Source organism: Amblyomma americanum, chromosome 3 (genome assembly GCF_052857255.1).
Source record: "Amblyomma americanum isolate KBUSLIRL-KWMA chromosome 3, ASM5285725v1, whole genome shotgun sequence".
NCBI lineage: Eukaryota > Metazoa > Arthropoda > Arachnida > Ixodida > Ixodidae > Amblyomma > Amblyomma americanum.
Window position 1 is genome coordinate 55084534 of NC_135499.1, and position 20188 is coordinate 55104721.

The window sequence follows — 20188 nt, forward strand, 5'->3', positions numbered from 1 at the left end:
AGTTTCTATAGACCTCTAGGTAAAGCATATTACTATGCTCATAATACCAAGTTTCTGTCAACAATATTATTTTAAACTTGAAATTAAATTCATCTAGAAAACTACTAATGCACTCATCCTTGTTACAAGCAGAACGTGCGTTGATATGTAAGACAGGGTTTTGTGTGGACTGTTCAAGTTTTATGTTTTGGGGAAAAGCAAATTCGTGATAGCGCATTTTCGATTCATGCGGTATCACTGTGCTGCTCTAAACATTGCCTAGCAGATCTTTTCAAGGTCCTTTTCATTTTCTATCTGCACAGCATCAGTGCCGTCTGCCTGCTTTGCGAAAATCTTTCCATTAACCGACCAGACCGACTTACACTGATGCTCCCGTATCCTTTTGGCAGCCAGGACAAGCAAACGTTTCAGGACTGGGCAAAGATGTTCATTAACATATATTGGGTCACTACCTTCGATTCCTACATCGGTGTTTGTGAGACGCATTTTCTTTGCTTTTCTGAGCGTTTAATCGCGTTTCGCTCGTGACTTGAACTGGAAGAGAATGTTTGGCGTTTTTCCTTGTCGAGCGGGCAAACGGTGACAACTCTCTATATCAGCTTCGGAATTAGGCTCACTGATAGCCTTCCCAAGTTCGGAAACTATCTCCAGTACACTTTCACTTTCTTTCTGCTCTACACCCTGGATTTCAATGTTCGCCTTTCGCGAGTACATTTCTAAACGAACAAGGCGTTTCTCTAGTTCTGCAGTGTTTTGCTCTAGGGTCCCACATTTGGAACGAAGAATTATATTCTCTTTTTCCAGCTTAGAGTTTCTTCAATTTCATTGTCCAGTTTTTTCTGTAGTTCCTCGAGTGTTTCGTTCGCATATGTAAGGGCTTTGTTTGTTTCAATCTGATCAGCTCGTATTTCCCGAATTTCATTCCTTAAACTCCGCTCAACTGATTCTTTCATCGTCTTCATTTCTTGTCGGAGCTCCTCTTTAAGCTTAAGAAATTCTGCTCGCATTTCATCCTTCACTTTAGCCAGCTCTTTCGGCATCTTTGAAACAACAACAGATTTCAACTTTGGCAGTGGAAACGACGTAGATAATTAATCAAGCGGCAGCAGTACGCTGTAAGCACTAACCTGCAACAAGGCAGAAGAGCGGGGTTTAGCCGGTGTGCATTCACGTCGTCGCCACTGCCATGTGAAGCCGGGGGCGGTGACGGCTTGGCTTTATAGGCTTCTTCTCGTCGCTCGATGCGCTGTGCAGATAACCAGTGCCAGGGACGGTGACGTTTTGCTGTCGATTCCGATGCTCCACGTTATGTAGTCGCTGCAGCACTTGCAACCGTTGGCGAAGCAATCTGCAACAAGGCAGAAGAGCAGGGTTTAGCCGGTGTGCATTCACGTCGTCGCCACTGCCATCCCAGCTCCCAGCATCCCAGCTTTGCGCCACCTATCTCTGAATTTCGCGTTACATTGGCGTGTTGACGGCGTGAATTTTTAAAGGGACACTAAGGAAAACTCCATCAAATTTTTGTTCTGCGTAAAATATTGCTATGGCTCTTTCAGGGTATGTTGATGTTTCTGCGACAACGAAACACTTTTTTATTGCCGAAAAAATTGCCTTTCAAAAGTTTCCTGTCACTCGATTCAAACTTCTGACGTCTCCACAGAAAAGGAATTCGTGATAACTGTTTTGAAGCGAATGACGCTGTAGACTACCCTGGGATCCGAGACGAAAACCAGGGTCAGAACACTGCACTTTACTCGCGAAATCAGCCTTCTACCTTATCAATGCTTCGTTTTCTGACTCCAGTCCTTATAGTTCGGTAATCTATCGACAGACGCCACCGTCTCTGGGCCCTCGGTGTCCATTTTAGATGAACGCCACCTTGTTTCACATCCAGTCCCTCTGGTATGCCTCCGGTCGGTGCGTTTTAGTTCGCTTGGCTTGCAAGCATTAGCACTTTAATCCTTTAACATCCAAGCTATTTCGGGGAAAAAAGCGTGCAGAATTTCCCAGATGTCTTCAATTTCTTCTTTTTTGTCATGCAGCTCTGATTGTGAAAACATATTGTTTTCATGGTTCCGATTGCTAATAGCAAAAAAAAAATTATTGAAAAGGCGGCTTTTATTGAATTTTTTGCTTATTGCATATGGTTGTTATGAGATCCCAGGTTCCCAAAAGCGCAATGTTTATTTCAACAGACGCACCTTAACAAAATATCGTATACAGAGGTCTCTCCGTACTTACTAGCGCAGAAAAGCTTGCCCCGCATGAGCACTACCTAACGCGTCCTCAACCGACGCCAATTTGGTCGCCGAGGGAGCCAATTTCAGATTCAACATCTATATCCTGCAATAATAACCACCTTCTCTGCTTTAACCGAAAAATGAAAATGAAAATTGGTTTTGGGGGAAAGTAAATGGCACAGTATCTGTCACATATCGGCGACACCTGAACTGCGCCTTACGGGAAGGGATAAAGAAGGGAGTGAAAGAAGGAAGAAAGAGGTGCTGTAGTGGAAGGCTCGCGAATGATTTCGACCACTTGGGGACCTTTAACGTGCATTGACATCGCACCGCACACGGGCGCCTTTGCTTCTCGCCTCCATCGAAACGCAGCCGCCGTGGTCGTGTTCGAACCCGGGAACTCCAGATCAGTAGCCGAGCGGCCTAACCACTGAGCCGCCGCGGCGGGTCTGCCTTGATTGCTAATTATAAAGTTTTCATCAATAAATCGATCACGCGGCTTTGCGTTGCGCGTCGATTGAAACACGACCGCCACGGCCGGGTTCGAAACCGGGTCCTCCGGCTTATTAGCCGAGCGCGCTACCCACTCAGCCACCCTGGCGGATATAACCAATGCAAAGAGCATGACTACGTCTTCCGAACGTGCGTTCAAATCGATGGCAAGGACAGTTTCACGGGCCGGGAAAAACTCTCTGCGTGGTAATGGGTATTCACCCAATCGCATGGACGGGCTCACGCGGCTATGAGCGACGCATATGGCTCAGAACTGAAGTGTGGACCCTAAGCCTCCCACGCCTGGCAGCAGTATGAAACGGTACCACGTATGCGTCTCTCATAGCCTGGGTCGCTTTGGGACGTTAAGCCCCCATAAACCATAAACCAAACGGTACCACGTGCACAAATGTCGGAGTGCCGTACGTCTGGGGAGGGAATGGTCGGAATTTGCGGCACACTAAACGTCGTGAGGCCAATTTTCATGGCAGCTGTGAAGAAATGAGCGAACTCAGAATGAGGACACCATCTCGGAAAATCTGAGGTGAAAGCCAAGTACGCATTTCTGAATTAAAAACAAACAGCCGTTCCCATGACGTGATAATAGGTTCCAACACCTTAGCCGTACCTCTCTGCGAAGAAATTTCATCGTGCGCCTTTGCCAGCACACCCAACCCTTGGAAGCAGGGCTGAGAATACACTATACTCTCAACACGAATAAGCCTATATAGGAGGAAAAAGGAAGTAAGCTGCGCTCGGGCGCATTTCCTTTAAGTGACAGGGTATGTTGGCCAAGTTTCGAGGTAGACTTCGATCACGAAATATACGGAATGCTTACTTTTGGCCGCAAAGGCGTATTCACACTGCAAAGCATAGTAACTTGAAGCAGTTAGAAATGGAGGAGACTTTTAGAAATCGCACCTTAGAACTTGAGGTTAGCAAATAAATGAGGTTCAGTCCTCGGTTAAATTCTTCGTAACGGCTAGAACTTCGCAAGTTTTCATGTGGGAATTTGTTTCCGTTGCCAACCGGAAGTATTAGGCATTTTTAGGGATGGAAATCTACTCAGTATCTTGGGCAGCCTGCCCCTAAGAAGGAGTGCGCTCAGGGAGAGCTTAGTCCCTCTTTTCCTCCCATGTAGGCTTATTTGTGTTTAGAGTATACGACCGGAGCCGAAAACTTGCGTAACTACAGTAACTACAAGGCTATAGTGTAGCACCGAAGGAGGAGCTAAACTTTTTGGAAAGGAAAAACCGTGAGGTGAAAAACGCCGGCGTTCATGTTATCTGATTCCTGGAAACGCACTGCTGGAGTGTCTGCCCAAGTCAACATTCTACTCGGCCTTCAAGCCGGCCATGAATTGGAATGAGGATTTGCGCGCTAGGCCCTGCTACAAATTATAAGTTACCAACTAGCCCAAACTTCCTCTTTGCTTCAAGCAAGCGTCTGCTGGCATTCCTTTTCACAGAAAACAAGATAAAAGCACCACATATCTATTTCCGCAGAAAAGCCAACATGAATTTGAGAGCGCAGGCACACGTAAACAAGCAAATCCATGAAAAGTGTAGCACCATCTGTCAACATATATTTAAAAAAATGTAAAGGAAGACGTCACTGTCGTAGCCACGAAGCGCTGCACGTTCTAGTAAGTTGTTGGCGGTTCATTTGCAAGAACTCGTATGATTGCGTGTTAGCGATTGTCACTTTTGCGCGAAAAACTAACAGAACACTTCGCGGCCGTAGTATGGATCCACCTCCACTCCGAACCGTCCTGTAGCACATGTCGATTCTTGAAACAGGCCTTTTGTGTGAAACAGGCCTGGATACTCGTTTGTGACCGCCTGTGCACAACCTACATGGTTAATGACATGTGTCGGTGTTGTGTTGCAGACACCAGTTTTGAGTTTTATGTGTGTCCAGTAACCGCGATGCGAGCGCCAGCTAGTGTTGTGTGTGTGTGTGTGTGTGTGTGTGTGTGTGTGTGTGTGTGTGTGTGTGTGTGTGTGTGTGTGTGTGTGTGTGTGTGTGCGTGTGCATAGACATCACCCGTGAAACTCATTGTATTATGCCATCATCAGCCTTCATTCACACTTTCCTTTTCCTCCTCTTCCCTTTCCCCTGTGTGGAGTAGCAGGCCAGGGCCCTGTTACCACCGGCCGACCTCTCCGCCTTTCTTTCATTAAAATTCCCTTTCTTCTCTTCTTGACCTGCGTACTATAATAAACTCATCACGCTTGATGGGAAGTTAACAAGAGGAATTCTGCTTTAAAACTATTCGGTATGGGGATATCTTGCTTTTGTTAACCTGCTTTACTCTCCGCTGGCGATATCGGAAGCCATCCTTCGATTTGCCACGTTGTTATTATCTAAATGCAGGAAAAATAAAGGTGTAAGAGTGGTCAGCATCACTATGTTATGTTGGAGGGTACGTCATCACAGTTTGTCAGTTCAGAAAGCTGCTTCATTTTGGAGGCTGTTTGTCTCCACAGTCGGTTTTTCAACCGTTATTTTTTTCGCATACAGTCGCCCGAGCTCCACTGCATTCCGGCCCGAAGGGAAAAATGGAAATATTCTGCAGGGAGCGGTGCCTTACTCCTGTGACCTTTTTTTCGTAACCCACAGCAATATTGAAGATCGATGTTGTTCCTTGCACTGCCTTGCGTGAAAATTGAAGCAACTCCTAAAAACCGAAAGCAAACAAGCTTGGCAGTGCATTGAGCCGCTGAAAAATCGAACCGGCTACGGATGCAAGGAGTTCTTGGCGGCTGCGAGCAGGCGTGAAGATTAAGTCGCGAAAAACAGCCCTTCGATAAACTCGCGAAAGAAATTCCGCATCTGAAAAAAATTAAGAAGTATCAATTTTTTTACTCAGCTTATATCCAACTGCACATTTCTCGGTGTGTGTTCTTTCTTCTTCTTGTTTTCCATGTCTACTGTAATCGTGGGGGACTAGAAGTTCTCAAGGTTGTCAAAAGCTGAAGAAAAGAAACACCGTCTGACATAAGATGAAATTTCCGCTTCACTGTGCTTTCACAAATGGACTTCGGCCGTGATTCATTGTTCGGTCGACATATACGAAGTTCCCGAAGATATACGAAGATATACGAAGATAACTGCACCCAGGTGGCTTGTGCGGGTTGTTCCTTTCTGTTTCCGGTGGAGAAAAGCATCTCTGCTGCCTGTGATTTCTTTTCGTAAGCAGTGGTACTCAATGCCTCCCTCTAAACATGATTTGGTAGGCTGAAGCCTTCCACGAATCTCCCCGCAGGGGGGCGTCTGCAACTTGAAGGCGTTGGTGAGTGGCGACACCACGGGTTCCCGAGCATCCGCAGGGACATCCCCGCAGGGGATGATGGTGAACAGTGCATCACCACGGACCCGAGCACCCGCGCCTCGCTGTGCGTGGCATCGCTGTGTCCGGGGAAAAGGGGATCCTGGTGGTTGAGCCGATGCCGAGCGTTTGGACCTTTGAGACCCCTCGGCGGAGGCAACACACCACTTTGGCCCCGGCTTCCTGTAGACGGCACCTCCGGCCTGACCCAAGAGGGGGAAATTGGCAGTCACCTTTTCCTGTCCCCCTCCACATCTTTTACTTTCCTGTCTTCTTTCTGACTACTGTCCTGTCTCCTCGTCGTTTCTTGGTTTTTTCATTTCTTCATGGGCGGCTAGGGTTAACCTTGTGTGGCGAACTACCGTGGGTTTCGTCATATTTGGTTGTAGTTGAGGTGTACAGCTGGCGTGGGCAGGACATGCGTGCAAGTTGCTGTCGCGTCCCGTTGTTGGGCTCCGTGGTGGGTGGCTGGCACCGTGGCTGAAAAACTAAATTTTTTTATGGCTACCCTCTATTCCAAACCCGATCGCTCTCTAAAAAGAGGGCGGAACGATGAAGATTTTTTTCAAAAAAGAAAAGTGTCATTCCCAAAATTTCACGTCATTCACAGCAAAGCTGAAGAACAACAAGCAAGACTGATTTCCCCATTCTTGGTAGCAAAGTGCCTGACAGATACCTTGGGGTTTGGGTATAAGGTATCAAAAACGGCTAGTGGCGACTTACTGCTCGCAATACGTGACACTGTCCAGCACTCTAAACTTGCAAACATTGTATCGATAGGGGAGATTCCTGGCTCCATCACGTCACACCGATCTTTGAACACAGTCCGAGGCGTCATATCAGAAATTGATTTTGTTCACCTCTCTGAAAAAGAAATGCTTGAAGGCCTTGCCGACAAAGATGTCATAAATGTTCAGCGGATAAAGATCCGGAAGGATAACAAGGAAATAGATACGAAACACATGATCCTCACTTTCAACACCAGCACACTACCTCAAAGCATTGAAGTCGGGTACCTGAAAATAAATGTAAGGCCATATATACCCAACCCACGCAGATGTTTCAATTGCCAGAGGTTCGGCCACGGCTCACAGAGTTGTCGCAGCCGCAAAACTTGCGCGAAATGCTCCTCGAAGGACCACCAGTCAGATGAATGTGTTGCTGCCCTGCGGTGCACAAATTGTGAGGGAGACCATGCTGCATACTCCAGGGCTTGTCCGTCCTGGAAAAAAGAAAAAGAAATAATTACTCTGAAAACCACTGAAAACATTTCTTTCAAGGAAGCGAGAAAGCGATACGCCGAAACAAACCGATTCTCCTTCACTGCGAAAACAACCTTCGCCGATGTGGTGCGTGGGCGCGGCGCACCACACCAGGCTTCGGCACCTGTCCAGGCCGCACGCAGTGGGCCTATGACAGGGCCATCCGCGCCCCCTGGTGGAGTAGCTGATACTACTCCGCCAACCCCAAAGCAGGCTGCGCAGACCCCCGGGTCAGCGGGCCTCAAGACCTCTTCCCACAGGTCGAGGTCTAACTCAAAAATCAGCGTGCATCCTGCACGGTCGTCCAGCGCCTCTGCTGAGGCGATGGACACGACCCAGGGCAGCCCCGTGCCGTCCACATCGGACGGACGGCGGAGGTCTTTGGATCGATCAAAAAAATGTGAGGCTCCGAGTCAAGGGGCCAAATCAAAGTTAATCTAATTTTATCTGCACCCACGCACACAACATTAAGATGGCTTTCATAATACACTGGAACTGCAGAGGTCTCGTAAATAACTATAACGACATAAAAGACATTTTAAACACAATTTCTCCTATTGCTTTATGTGTGCAGGAAACCAATCTAGGCTCTCAGCACACAAAGGTTCTAAAGAAGTATACTGTCTTCCGCGTGTGACCGAGAGGGGGCGAGCAGACTCTCGGGAGGCGTAGGAATCATTGTGCAACCTGGCGTAGCTGCTAGCGAGATCAAACTCAAAACTAGGTTCGAAACCGTAGCAGCCACCGTGGTTGGTTACAAAACCATTACAATTTGTAGCGTATATCTTCAACCACATCTCGAAGTAAGACAGCATGAATTAGAGAGCCTTTTACAATAGTTACCGGAGCCATACTTGATAGTTGGCGATTTTAATGCACACTCTTGTTTCTGGGGCAGTGAGAAAACCGATAGCAGAGGTCCGGTTATTGAGGATTTTATACTATCCAACAATATTTGTTTATTGAACACCGGGAAACCTACTTATTGCTCCCCTAGTTCAGGAAAAATGAGTGTTTAGATTTGTCATTTAGCTCTCCTTCAGTTTTTAGCGATTTTAAATGGGATGTCTTAGACAACACGTACGGAAGCGATCATCTCCCTGTTAAAATCTGCCTGTCATTCCCACCATCAATCATCCAGACAAAACCACGGTGTTGGAAGCTCAATTTAGCAGACTGGCAGCTGTTCAGAACAGCAGCCACGTTAGAAAATCTTAATGTAAATGAAAAGTTCACAAATTCCATTTTTTTCTGCCGCACGCTTGGCTATCTCCCAATCTTCAGGAATAGTACAACGCAACCATAAAATGTGGTGGATACGAGATTGCAAAGAAGGAAAAAAAACAAAAAAATAAAACTTGGGGTATATTTCCCCGATACCCCACACAGGAGAACCTTATAAAATTTAAAAAAGCAAGAGCAAAAGCGCGGTACATACGTCGAAATGCCGAAAAATCATCCTGGCAGCGTTTCATTTCCTCGATAAACAGCCAAGTCTCTTCGAAAAAAATGTGGGAGGCAGTACACAAAATGAATGGTTGCTACTCTCCATTCACAGTTCCTCTTCTGACCGCCCCTGGTGTACAGACAAATATAAAAGAACAAGCAGACATATTAGGCGAACATTTTTCCACTGTATCTAGTTCCTCTAACTATACAGAATCGTTTTAAAAATATAAAGACACAGCCGAAAAAGAAAGACTGCCGATAAAGGGCAGTGCTCACGAAGCATATAATAGCCCATTTACACTACAAGAAATTAACAGTGTACTTTCTTCGGGTAAACAAACTGCACCAGGACCAGATGAAGTCCATTACGAAATGCTTGCCCACTTGTCTGAACATGCTGTAGACTCCCTTCTGAATTTGTTTTAACAAAATATGGTTATCAGGAGAGATTCCAGAGGCATGGAAAAAAGCCATAATTGTACCGTTGTTGAAGCCGGGAAAAGTACCTACCTCCCCTGGCAATTACAGACCTATAGCCCTAACAAGCGTACTTGCCAAATCTTTCGAAAGCGTCCTTAACATTAGATTAATGTTTATATTACAATCTCGTGATCTTCTTGACATCCATCAGTGTGGGTTTAAAAAGGCGTGCTCTACAACCGACCATCTAATCCGCCTAGAGAACACAGTCCGAGAAGCATTTATACACAAGCAACACTGCCTTGCGGTCTTTTTCGATTTAGAGAAAGCCTATGACACCACATGGAGGTTTGGCATACTGCGGGACCTTGGAGACCTCGGAATCCATGGTAGAATGCTAAAATGCTTGAGTGAGTTTTTGACCAACCGTTCATTTCAAGTACGCCTGGGTGCCACTCTTTCTAAAGCTTTCATTCAAGAGAACGGCGTGCCTCAAGGGTACATTTTCAGCACCACGCTTTTTATAGTAAAAATGAATTCCCTAGCAAAAATAATCCCAAAGTCTATCATGCATTCTGTCTACGTCGACGATCTCCAGATTGCTTGCACATCCTCTAGCATTTCATCGTGTGAGAGGCAAATACAGATGACAGTAAATAAACTAAAAACATGGGCAGACAGAAACGGTTTCAAGTTTTCCACGCTCAAGTCAGTAGCTGTTCTTTTTTCGCTTAGAAGAGGACTGCACACTGATCCCTCCTTGTATTTAAATGAAGTCCCACTACCAATTAAAGATGAGCACAAATTTCTAGGAATGACATGATAAAAAGCTCACATTCCTACCACACATAAACATACTCAAAAAGAAAGCTTCTAAATCTCTGTATATACTAAAAGTGCTTTAACGAAAACATTGGGGTTCCGATAGGACTTGACTTTTACGGATTCATCGCTCTGTCGTACGTTCTACATTAGATTACGGATGCATAGTTTATGGATCAGCGAGGCAATCGTACCTTAAACGTCTAGACCCAGTACACAATTTAGGCTTGCGTCTTTCCACCGGTGCATACAGGACGTCACCGATAAACAGTCTTTATGTGGAAGCCAACGAGCCGTCGCTTACAGAGAGAAGAACCATGCTCACTTGCTCGTACGTTTTAAAAATCGGTTCACTACCTAGACATATCTTTCACCAAATAGTTACAAAGTGCCCATCTAGAACACTATTTAACAACAAACCATTAGCAATAAGGCCACTTCTCCTGCGTTTTGAAGATGTGTGCAAAAACCTCGGCGTAATGGATGCATTACCTGGCGTTGCTCGAAGACGTGGTCCACTGCCTCCATGGTTCAATTTTCCTGTAATCTGTGATCTCACTCTTGCACATTTCCGTAAAAAGCGAACTCCACAGCAACATATATTACAAGAATTCCGTGCCCTTGAAGAAAAATACAGTAGTTTTACAGAATTTTATACTGATGTATCAAAAACAGATAGTTGCGTAGGAAGCGCAGTGGTGCGAGGAAATTCGGAGCAAATAGTAAGACTACCACAGTGTTCCTCCATCTTCACCGCGGAGTGCTACGCAGTATGGATGACCATAGAAAAAATACTAAGTGAGAACCTCAAAAATGCTGTTATCTACACAGACTCCTTAAGTGTACTTAGAGCTCTCCATTCTAAAAATGCAAGCTCCCCTCTGCTCGGTGACATCATACACAACATAGTAACCGCCACAGCTCAAGGACAAAATATAAAACTGTGCTGGGTCCCGAGTCATGTGGGAATAAAAGGCAATGAGAGAGCAGATGTGTGTGCTGGTAAAGCTCGTGGCAAGGAAATAATGAAAGTAAATATGCCGTTTAATGATTGCATGAAATTAGTAGCAAGCAAACTAAGAAAAAAATGGCAGTCGGCTTGGAACAATGAGGTCAAAAATAAACTACACTTGGTAAAACCAGTTTTAGGTGAATTTAAGTCGTGTGTGCACCAAGAACGTTTAAAGGAAGTGATCTTATGCCGTCTCCGAATAGGCCACACGCACCTTACGCCCAACTTCCTACTAACAAAACAAGACAAACCTGTTTGCCAACAATGTGGAGATGAACTCACGGTTAACCATATTTTATTCTCTTGTGTGGAACTGGAAGAAATCAGAAAAACGTATTTTACTGAATTTTATAATAAATGCATTCTTTTTCATCCCGCACTGCTTTTAGGAGACGATGCAATTGTTAATAAATCATGTGTTTTTAGCTTTCTTAACGAAACGGGATTTCTCAAGAGACTCTAAATTTTTACCCACTGTTTTGTTTGAATTTCAGTACACCTCAGCCAATTTCTCAGGCCTGAGAAGAAAGCTGAGGCATTTATTTTGATTGGTTGGGAGCCTCGATGTCCTTCTGCAGCCAAGGAAGGCTACTGAGGTTACCCGGCCCTCTTTAAAGCTTTTACTTGTAGCCATTTATAAAATTTGTGTATGTGTTCACTGGGTAATATTAATGTTTGAGGGCCGCTAGAGCAAGGATTATTCTTGCATTTCTATAATATTCAACAAAAGAATTTTCCTATACCTTGTTCTTGGCGCATGATGGCCTCAGTTGGCTATGTGCCATAAAACACAACACACAACACAACACAACACAACCTTCCACGAATCGTGTCACAAATTCCTTGGAATTCCGGGAAGTAATCTTGATGTTCTGAGTTCTGTCAGCCGTGTGCTAGCATTCATGTTTTCATGCAACAGCATTAGGAGGCTTACAAATGAGAAAATTGTCCGGCGGCGTGGGCGTCTGTGTGATGGCTCCACTGCTAGGCGGTGATCTGGTACCAGTCGTCGTGTGTGTGCCTCGTCTCTTCGCTGTGTCCCGTCTTTTGACTGGTTTTACTCCTGAACATGTACCAACTGACCCAGATTTCAACACTACTCTCTTCACGGGCCAGCTGTCAACCACCCCCTATCCTCTTGCCTTCCCCGTCTCCACCTGTAGAGGAGAATAAGGAGACGCCGCATGAACAATGACGAAATGAAAACGACTTAGATGAAAAATACTCAGACAGTAGCAAGGCTACGTGCAAAATGTACAGCCTGCCAAAGACCTGCCAGAAGCTTGTGGGAGCTACTCCTTCTAGCAGTGCCCGGGAAGAGCAACCCGCGTCCCACAAGCCCTACCGGTGGCTGTTTCAAATACAGCCACCGGTCAGTACAGATGTGCATCGTTTAACCGCTGTGCCACTGCTTTCGTAGCGGTATGAGGACTCGCCACGATCTATGAACGCGGCAACTTTGGTCTAGTTGCGCAGCAGGAATTCGAAGAGAATCACGGCAATTCATTGGGGAGTGAAAGACAATGAGGTCAGAATCGGAATGGGATCAGAACTGTAATTGACTGCCGAGTGAAAAAAGCATCTTATCGCATTTCCTCCTCATCAATCAAATTGATCGCCCGTAAATTTTTTCTTCGCTTTGCTTTGACCTCTTTGCTTCTTTAATTATGACATGAGTTCCAGGCAACTGAGACATCAGTGCAGTTATGTGCATCTAGTAGTACGCTGTGAATGAGGCGCTTCGATGCTATTCTATGGCGGGCTGCTCCTTCTTACCATGCTAACGGGTTTAGAGCCATCACTTTCATGAAACCCGTTCTTACATGCTTGTGTTGGCATTTTTAAAGCTTCTTGTCGCTTCCAGCCTGAGTTCCAAGAGTTAGTTGGCAGGAAACTAATTACTTGCAAAGTGACCAACCAGCCGTAACTATGTAAAAAACTGAAGAAAGACCTCCAAGGCTTCTTTATATTTGTTCTACAACAAAAAGCAGGCGCCATACCTTCAGCGTCCCAGACGCACTGCCGTCTGTTCCTCCTTTTCATCGTTCCCACCCTTAGGCTTTCCGGAGCGGCTCTTGGTCGTGCATGCACCTAATATATGGCGTGTCTAGTAAGCTGGAATTAGTGCCTCCCCGGACGGAAAGCTGCCAGTTTTTAGAACTGATGCGGAAGGCTTAATTGCGATATTATAAGTGTGGTCTCCGCGGGTCCCGGCAAGAAAGGAGCGATAAGAAGGCTGCGTAGTACTTTATTGGGCGACAGCTCGGACGCTTTCTGGCTGCGCTCATGCAGGTGCTCGCTTTTTGTAGAGCCACTGCTGACGTCACTTGGAGCGTCACTTATCACGCCGGTAGCACTGCGGCGGCATGCATCACTTCCTCCACCGCAATTTGGAGAGTCGCGATGGCGGCTTCCTGACTCGTTGAGGGTACCGCCTCGTAGGGCTGTTTCCGCTGACCACGGGTGCAGGGTTAGTTGCGGAGACAGCGGTTGATGGTGGCGGACAATCTGAAAGTTCTGGATAACAGATGTCGGTCTCCTCTCCCCACGCAAATGGGGACGCCATCGTCGCAGCCGAGGCTGACAGCAAATGGTCCGTGTGTCGCCTCCGCGTGCAGGGTCCGTTGGGTGTCTGCACCTTGACCTCGCACGATAGTGGCCAGGTGCGCTGCGAGATAGTTGCGTTGAGCCATCTTGGTCCGCTCCTGAAATTGCGCACGAAAACCTGTTCATCCACTTGAAACACAGTATGAAATGCACTCGGCAGCGTCGTTTGCTAGAACTGGCTTGCGCTGACTGTACGCGACAGGGCGGGCTTCAAAGCGTCCAAACGAGTGCGCAGCTGCCGACCAAGGAAAAGATAAGACGGTGTCTCAAGTGTCGTCGCATGCGGTGTGTTCCGATATGCCATCAAGAATTTGCATAATGTTTCTTCAAGGCTTGCTGTTGCTGGGCATTTGCGGAATACGCTCTTTACCATCTGCACGAACCTTTCAGCCAGTTCACTGCTTCTCGGGTGATAAGCAGAAGTGAAAACTTGCCGAACGGCGTGCTCTTTAATGAATGCTTCGAGCTCTTACGATGTGAATTGTGCGCCGTTATCACTTACAACTGTCTCCGGCGCGCCGCATCGAGCGAACAAATCGCGTAATCATGCTATGGTTGCTTGCGCGGACGCACATGTGATGACGTACACCTTTGGCCATTTTGAATGCGCGTCTACAGCCACTAGCAGCATACGATTACGGAACGGGCCCGCAAAGTCAATATGGACACACGACCATGGATGCGTAGGTCGCGACCACGGGTGCAATGGCGCCTTTTTAGGCATGTAGCGCTGCTGCAGGCATGGCAGGTAGTGTCTCACTTGATTTTCGAGGTCTTTGTCAACGGATGGCCACCATACGTACCTTCGCACAAGTTCTTTGCTTCGTACGATACCTGGATGTCCCTGGTGTAGCTCCTCCAAAACTGCATGTTGTAGCTTTAGTGGCACGACCACTCGCATTCTATGCATCAGGCATCCTTCTGGACAGTCTGTTCACTGCGTCTGTCAAAGTAGGGTTTCAGCAGTTATCAATATGCGAAGGCCACCCTTTCTTGGTGAAGTTCAATACTAGATTGAGAACAGGATCACAAGCACTGTGGCGCAAGATCTTTTTGCTTGCCACAGGAAGAGATGCCAAGCGAAGCGCATAAAATATCTCCCTCGTGTTGTCCTCACCATCCGTTGTTCCTTACAGAAGTCGCGAAAAACAATCCGCGTCAACGTTGTGGGCTGACTTTCGGTAGACAAGGTTATACTTGTAAGCAGAAACGTTGCATCCCACCGTTGTAGTCTTGCGGAAGCTATTGCTTAGATGCCACTTTTCGGGCCAAGAATGGTTTGTAGAGGCTTATGGTCAGTGATTAACGTAAATGGCCGACCATAAATATAAAAATGAGATTTCTTGATGCCAAAAACTAGGGCATGCGCCTCCTTTTCAATCTAGCTATAATTCTCATCTGTCTTTGATAGAGTCCTGGACGCGTAAGCAATTGGTCTTACCGTGTTGTCTTTCATAACATGCGATAACACAGCGCCGAGACCGTACGAAGACGCATCGCGCGACAGCTGCAGCGACAGTGCCGGGTGTAGTGCGCAAGCACTTCGGCTGATGACAACACTAATTTGATGGCTTGAAATGAGGTCTCGCATTTTCGGTCCCAGGAGCAGGAGACGTCCTTCTGTAACAATCTGTAGTAGGGTTTTGCGAGTGTTGCCAGTTTCGGCGTAAACTTGTCTTAGTAGTTAATGAGACCAAGTAGGGAGCGCAGCTGAGCCACGTTAGTTGGCGCCGGGGCTTTCAGCAGAGCAACTTTTTCGTTGGTTGGTTTGACGCCAGTCTTACTGATAATATTCCCAAGATGCTGAAGGCTTTCCTTGAAAAACGTCCATTTTTGGCTCTTGACTCGAACACCTTTTCGCGCTAGTGTTTGAAACACATGTTCAAGATTTCTTAGGTGCTCTTCGGCAGTAGCTCCTTTCACAAGAATGTCGTGTAGATAACATATTATTCCTGGCGGCCCTTTAATGTGTTATCCATAATACGCTGAAACAATGTAGGTACAGAGGCGACTTCGAAGGGTAGCCTGTTTACAGCAAACAGCCCTTTATGCGTATTCAACGTGAGAAGCTTTTGAGAGTCCCCCGACATTTCCATATGTTGGTAGACTCTTTTTAGATCCAGCTTTGAAAAGTACCGCCCACCGGCAAGTGCTGCTAATATCTCATCATGCCTAGGGAGAGGGTGGTACTGCTCTGTGTCTAAAACAGAGTTCAGAGTCGTCTTGTAATCTCCGCACACACGTAATGTCCCGTACTTCTTAGCAACCGGCACGATAGGTGAAGCAAGCTCGCTAGTAGAAACTTCCGTGATGACGCTCATCTCCTCTAGCTTTCGCAGCTCTTCCTCCTCTGCTGAACGTAGTGCGAAAGGCACGTTTCTAGCTTTGAGAAACTATGGACGTTTTTCTTTAAGAAATAAGGAAGCTTGCTCACCTTCTATTTTTCCAACGGTGGCGTCAAAAATGGTGCTATATTTGTCTAGGAGCACTTTCAGTCGCGTGCCGTAGCTCTCTTGGTTTGCGTCAAGGTACGAATCGTTGCACAGCTTGTGTAAACTGCAGATTTCGTCCCTGTCCAAGCGAAAAGTTTCGAGCCACTCGCGTCCTAGAAGAGCTGGTCCGCCGTAGTCTACAACGTACAACGGAAGGTCATCGACTTGATCCTTGTACTTTACGGCTGTGTTGATGACGCCGCAGGGCTGGACAACTTCTCGTGTGTATGTTTTCAGTCGTAGTTTCGTCGGGTGGAGTTTTAAAGGCGGTCTAAGTCTCTTGAACAGTTCCCTTGATATTACAGACACCGTAGCGTCTGTGTCTATCTCCATACTCAAGGGTAGACATTGAATTTCGACGTCGACGGTAATGGGGCGCCTTTTTTTCGAGACAGCATCTGGCCGTTTCCCGTGTCATCACTTTCAAGAGTGCGTATCCACTTCCTTGAACTCGTTGGCTTCTTCTTGGGACCACGGCAGGCACGTTGAACGTGGTCTTTCTTGTCGCAGTTCGAGCACTTATATGCAGACAGGCGCGGCGAAAATGCTTGTCATAGCCGCTGCGATAACACTCGAAACAATGCTTTCTTTTGGCTGAGCCTCAGCGCCATTTTGAAAGTCGTCGACAGCTTCTCTAGCATGCGCTTCGTGAACATTTTTCTTCGAAAGCAAGTGCGCGCTCAACAGCTTTTTGAAATGTCAGCGTTTTGTCTTCTGCAAATAAGAATCGCTAAATGTCGGTGCGGAATAAACCGCACACAAACCTGTCACGAAGCGATTCGTCCAAAAAGGTGACGGATTCGCAGGTCTGAACGAGTTTTCTGAGCTTGACTACGTGCTCTCCGATACTCCTATTTTGCAGTTGACATCTTCTGTGAAATTTCGCTCGCTCTCCAATCGCAAACACTCTCGGGGTGAGGTGATTGCGAGGCAGTTAAATTAGTTCCTTGAACGTCTTTTCCAACGGCTTATTTGGTGCAGTTAAAGATTTCAAGAGGCTGTACGACTTCGGCCCAATGACGCTTAGCAAAGCATGCACCTTGAGGTCTTCCTGAACCTTGTTCACCGCGAAAAAGGAAATTAGGCGTTCTTCGTAAGATAGCCAGTCACTCACAGTTTCCGTCGAAGGCTTGTACTTGACCAATATGACTGGAGGCTGCCATCTCGGACGTCCTGTGGCCTTCTGTTGTAGGTGCGGATGAATCCAGCCTTGCTCTTCAGACTTTTGCCTCGGCACTTCGTTTCCCAGCTTCAGCGCTTCTTTCCTGCGTCCTGCATTGCTTCCGCCATCCTCATCGCCAGTTGTGGTGTTCGCGGGTCCCGGTAAGGAAGAAGCGATAAGAATGCTGCGTAGTAGTTTATTGGGCGACAGCTCGGATGCTTTCTGGCTGCGCTCATGCATGTGCTCGCGTTTCGTTGAGGCACTGCTGACGTCACTTGGCGCGTCACTTATCACGCCTGTAACACTGCGGCGGCACGCATCAATAAGCGGCACATTTTCATTCGTCAGTAGTTCCCATACATTGCAGTAATCTCGTCCTTTGAAATCATGACGTCAGTGCTGCATTCAGAATGGCGGCAAGGAATGACCGAAGCTTGGGATGGTGATGTCATCAAGCCTATATTAGAGACACGTCCAGGCTTCTTGGACATAACCAACTGCCTCTAACGACACTGCCTAACAGAACCGGAATTTTGGAATTTGTAGTTGAAAGTTAGTTTCCCATGAAATTGTGCGCGAAGATGCAGATAACGATGTCTTACTGTTCTGACGCGCTGCAAAATCTGTTATAAAATACCTCGCGCTCGCAGCGAAACTTTGATGGTGCAAGGAAATCAGTCGGGTAGCACTCAGAATTCTGCATTGATTTTTGACGCTCTTTGCCACGTAGCACGTCGTGACAGCCGCACAGACTAGAAGCGCTTCATCAGCTTTCCTGAGCTTGGAGGAAAGTGCGTTGACGTTTACGCCATAAACTCCAAGAACTCTCCCTCATACTGGCAGTCACGCAATCTTTGCTTTAGAACCCAAAATATACATTCCATCTCAACAGCCGTTTGAAGCGTCGTGAAGGCTGCGCTGAAAGAGAATAAACATTTTATTGTGAAAAGAAGACCTTAGCGGATTGTGGGTAGGGTCCTCAGTCCAAGACTACAGTGGCTTCGGCCGACGCTTTGGAGATGGCGACTAGCGGCTCCAGGTCTTCCAGGGTGCCGCTGGCCAGCGTCACCTCCCACTGCTCATGCGGCTCATTGTGTGGCTTTAAGTGGTTCGGTTAATCTGAGCATGCCTGAATGCGGGAATTTCGCCACACCAAGGAGATGCGTCTACATATAATGTTGGGTGAATGAGGTGTAGGTGGTGAAGATTGGGGAAAGTAAATGTTTGGACGCGTCTTAGGTGGTAGCAGTCCTCCGGGGAAAGTTGCTTATGTGGAGGGAGGTAGAGACGCCTATCTAGGCGGAGGGTCTCCGGGCGGGCTGAAAAATGGGTTGAGAGGGGGTAGACAGTAGAGTCGGTGTGTCCCGCTCGGCTGGTGTAATCTCGAGCTAGGGCATCTGCCCTAATATTGCCATCGAGACCTGCATGTCCTGGGGCCCAGGTGATGACGTGATCATACTGGAGATCTAAGTGATTTAGAACAGCGTGTGGAGGAAAACGTGCTCCCCCGAGCCCCTCACACCGCAACTGGTGGCTCCATCTCTAGGATGGAAAGAACACTAGTGTCCAGCTTCTGGCTGCGCGCAGGTGACTCGGTCGATTCGGCAGATGCCATGTTTATAAACGGTGGCGCACCACTTCGCAGCAGGCCTCCTCAGCGCTGTTTTCAGGCTGACCTTCTCTGCTAGTTTGAAAAGTTAATAAAATGCTCGATGTACTTTCAAAACGCCATTCTGAACAACCTTTTCAATTACTGCAATAACTGTTTGAAAAACAGCCACTACACTGCTAAATATTTTTAGGGACTATTTGTTGCCTTCTCTGGCCCTGATTGGACAGATAGCTCTACCTGACGCTCTGCTCTAAACGACTTGTGAGATGAAGTATGGTGTTGTATGCTGATGCATGATTCAGTGCTGGATCTTTCCTTCCTATGTTTGACTTTATACTGCTGAAATTCACATTGAATTTCAAAAAGTGTGCGGAACCTAAGCAAAAGTTTCGACTGAGTGCCTGCAACTTTCTGAAGTGAAGGCTCCGAGAATAAAGAGTCAAAAATCCGCTGAGTGATTTTCAGAACAGTGATTCGGCTTTAAGAGTCCAATAATATGCAACGGCTGAAGAAGAACATCTGAGAAGTTTATTATTACAGGTCTACTATATACCTTTCTATAGCTACATTTCTCGAGCGTGTGTCCGAGTTTGCAATCCTGTTATTGTTACGTAGCTTGTCAAGCCTTGATCGTCGATCGAAAAGGGTAAATCCGCACAGGTGGCATCTGCAGGCAAATAATCTAATTTATACGAAAAAAACGACCTTCTACCCTTAAGTAATCTTTTGAACCTATTGCATTTACACACGAAATTTTCAGCACGCTTGCAGCAGGCTGACACCACGTAGTCATCGCTTTCTTAATATTTTGATTATACTCGGCCATCGCTGCGCTTGCTACAACGGTATGAGTACTCTTTCAAATCAGCATGTCCATAGCACGCACAAAACGCAGAGCCAAGAACTTTGGTGCTCGCGTATAAGAAGGCAAACTGCTATCTCTGCGGCTACGGCAACACACCAGAGAAGACCACGGTAGCGCTTAATGTGCACGATGTTGAAGGAATATACTGACGACAACTCTGTGCAATAATTGGATTGGTAAAAATTATTTCTCGTGTTCCTTTCCGCTTTGCTGGCATATGTACAGCAGCATAAAATGAATTTGTCACCGTAAGAAATAGATTTAAAAATCTCCCCGTATTTCTATTCAAAATCACGTCTTCTTTGCCGAAAAGGATGGGTTGTCCCCATTTTGAACTAAGTGGCGGTGCAGCGTAGTCTTTGGGATCCACGGCGCGAGATATGGCGACGAGAGCATTTTACTTACGAAATCGCCTAGTGGCG

At 46.7% G+C, this 20188-nt stretch overlaps 1 pseudogene; it reads right to left on the minus strand.

The window, feature by feature from the left end:
* Positions 1-12147: 12147 nt before the first annotated feature.
* LOC144123734 (uncharacterized) lies at positions 12148-17290 on the minus strand (annotated as a pseudogene).
* Between the last annotated feature and the right edge of the window lie 2898 nt (positions 17291-20188).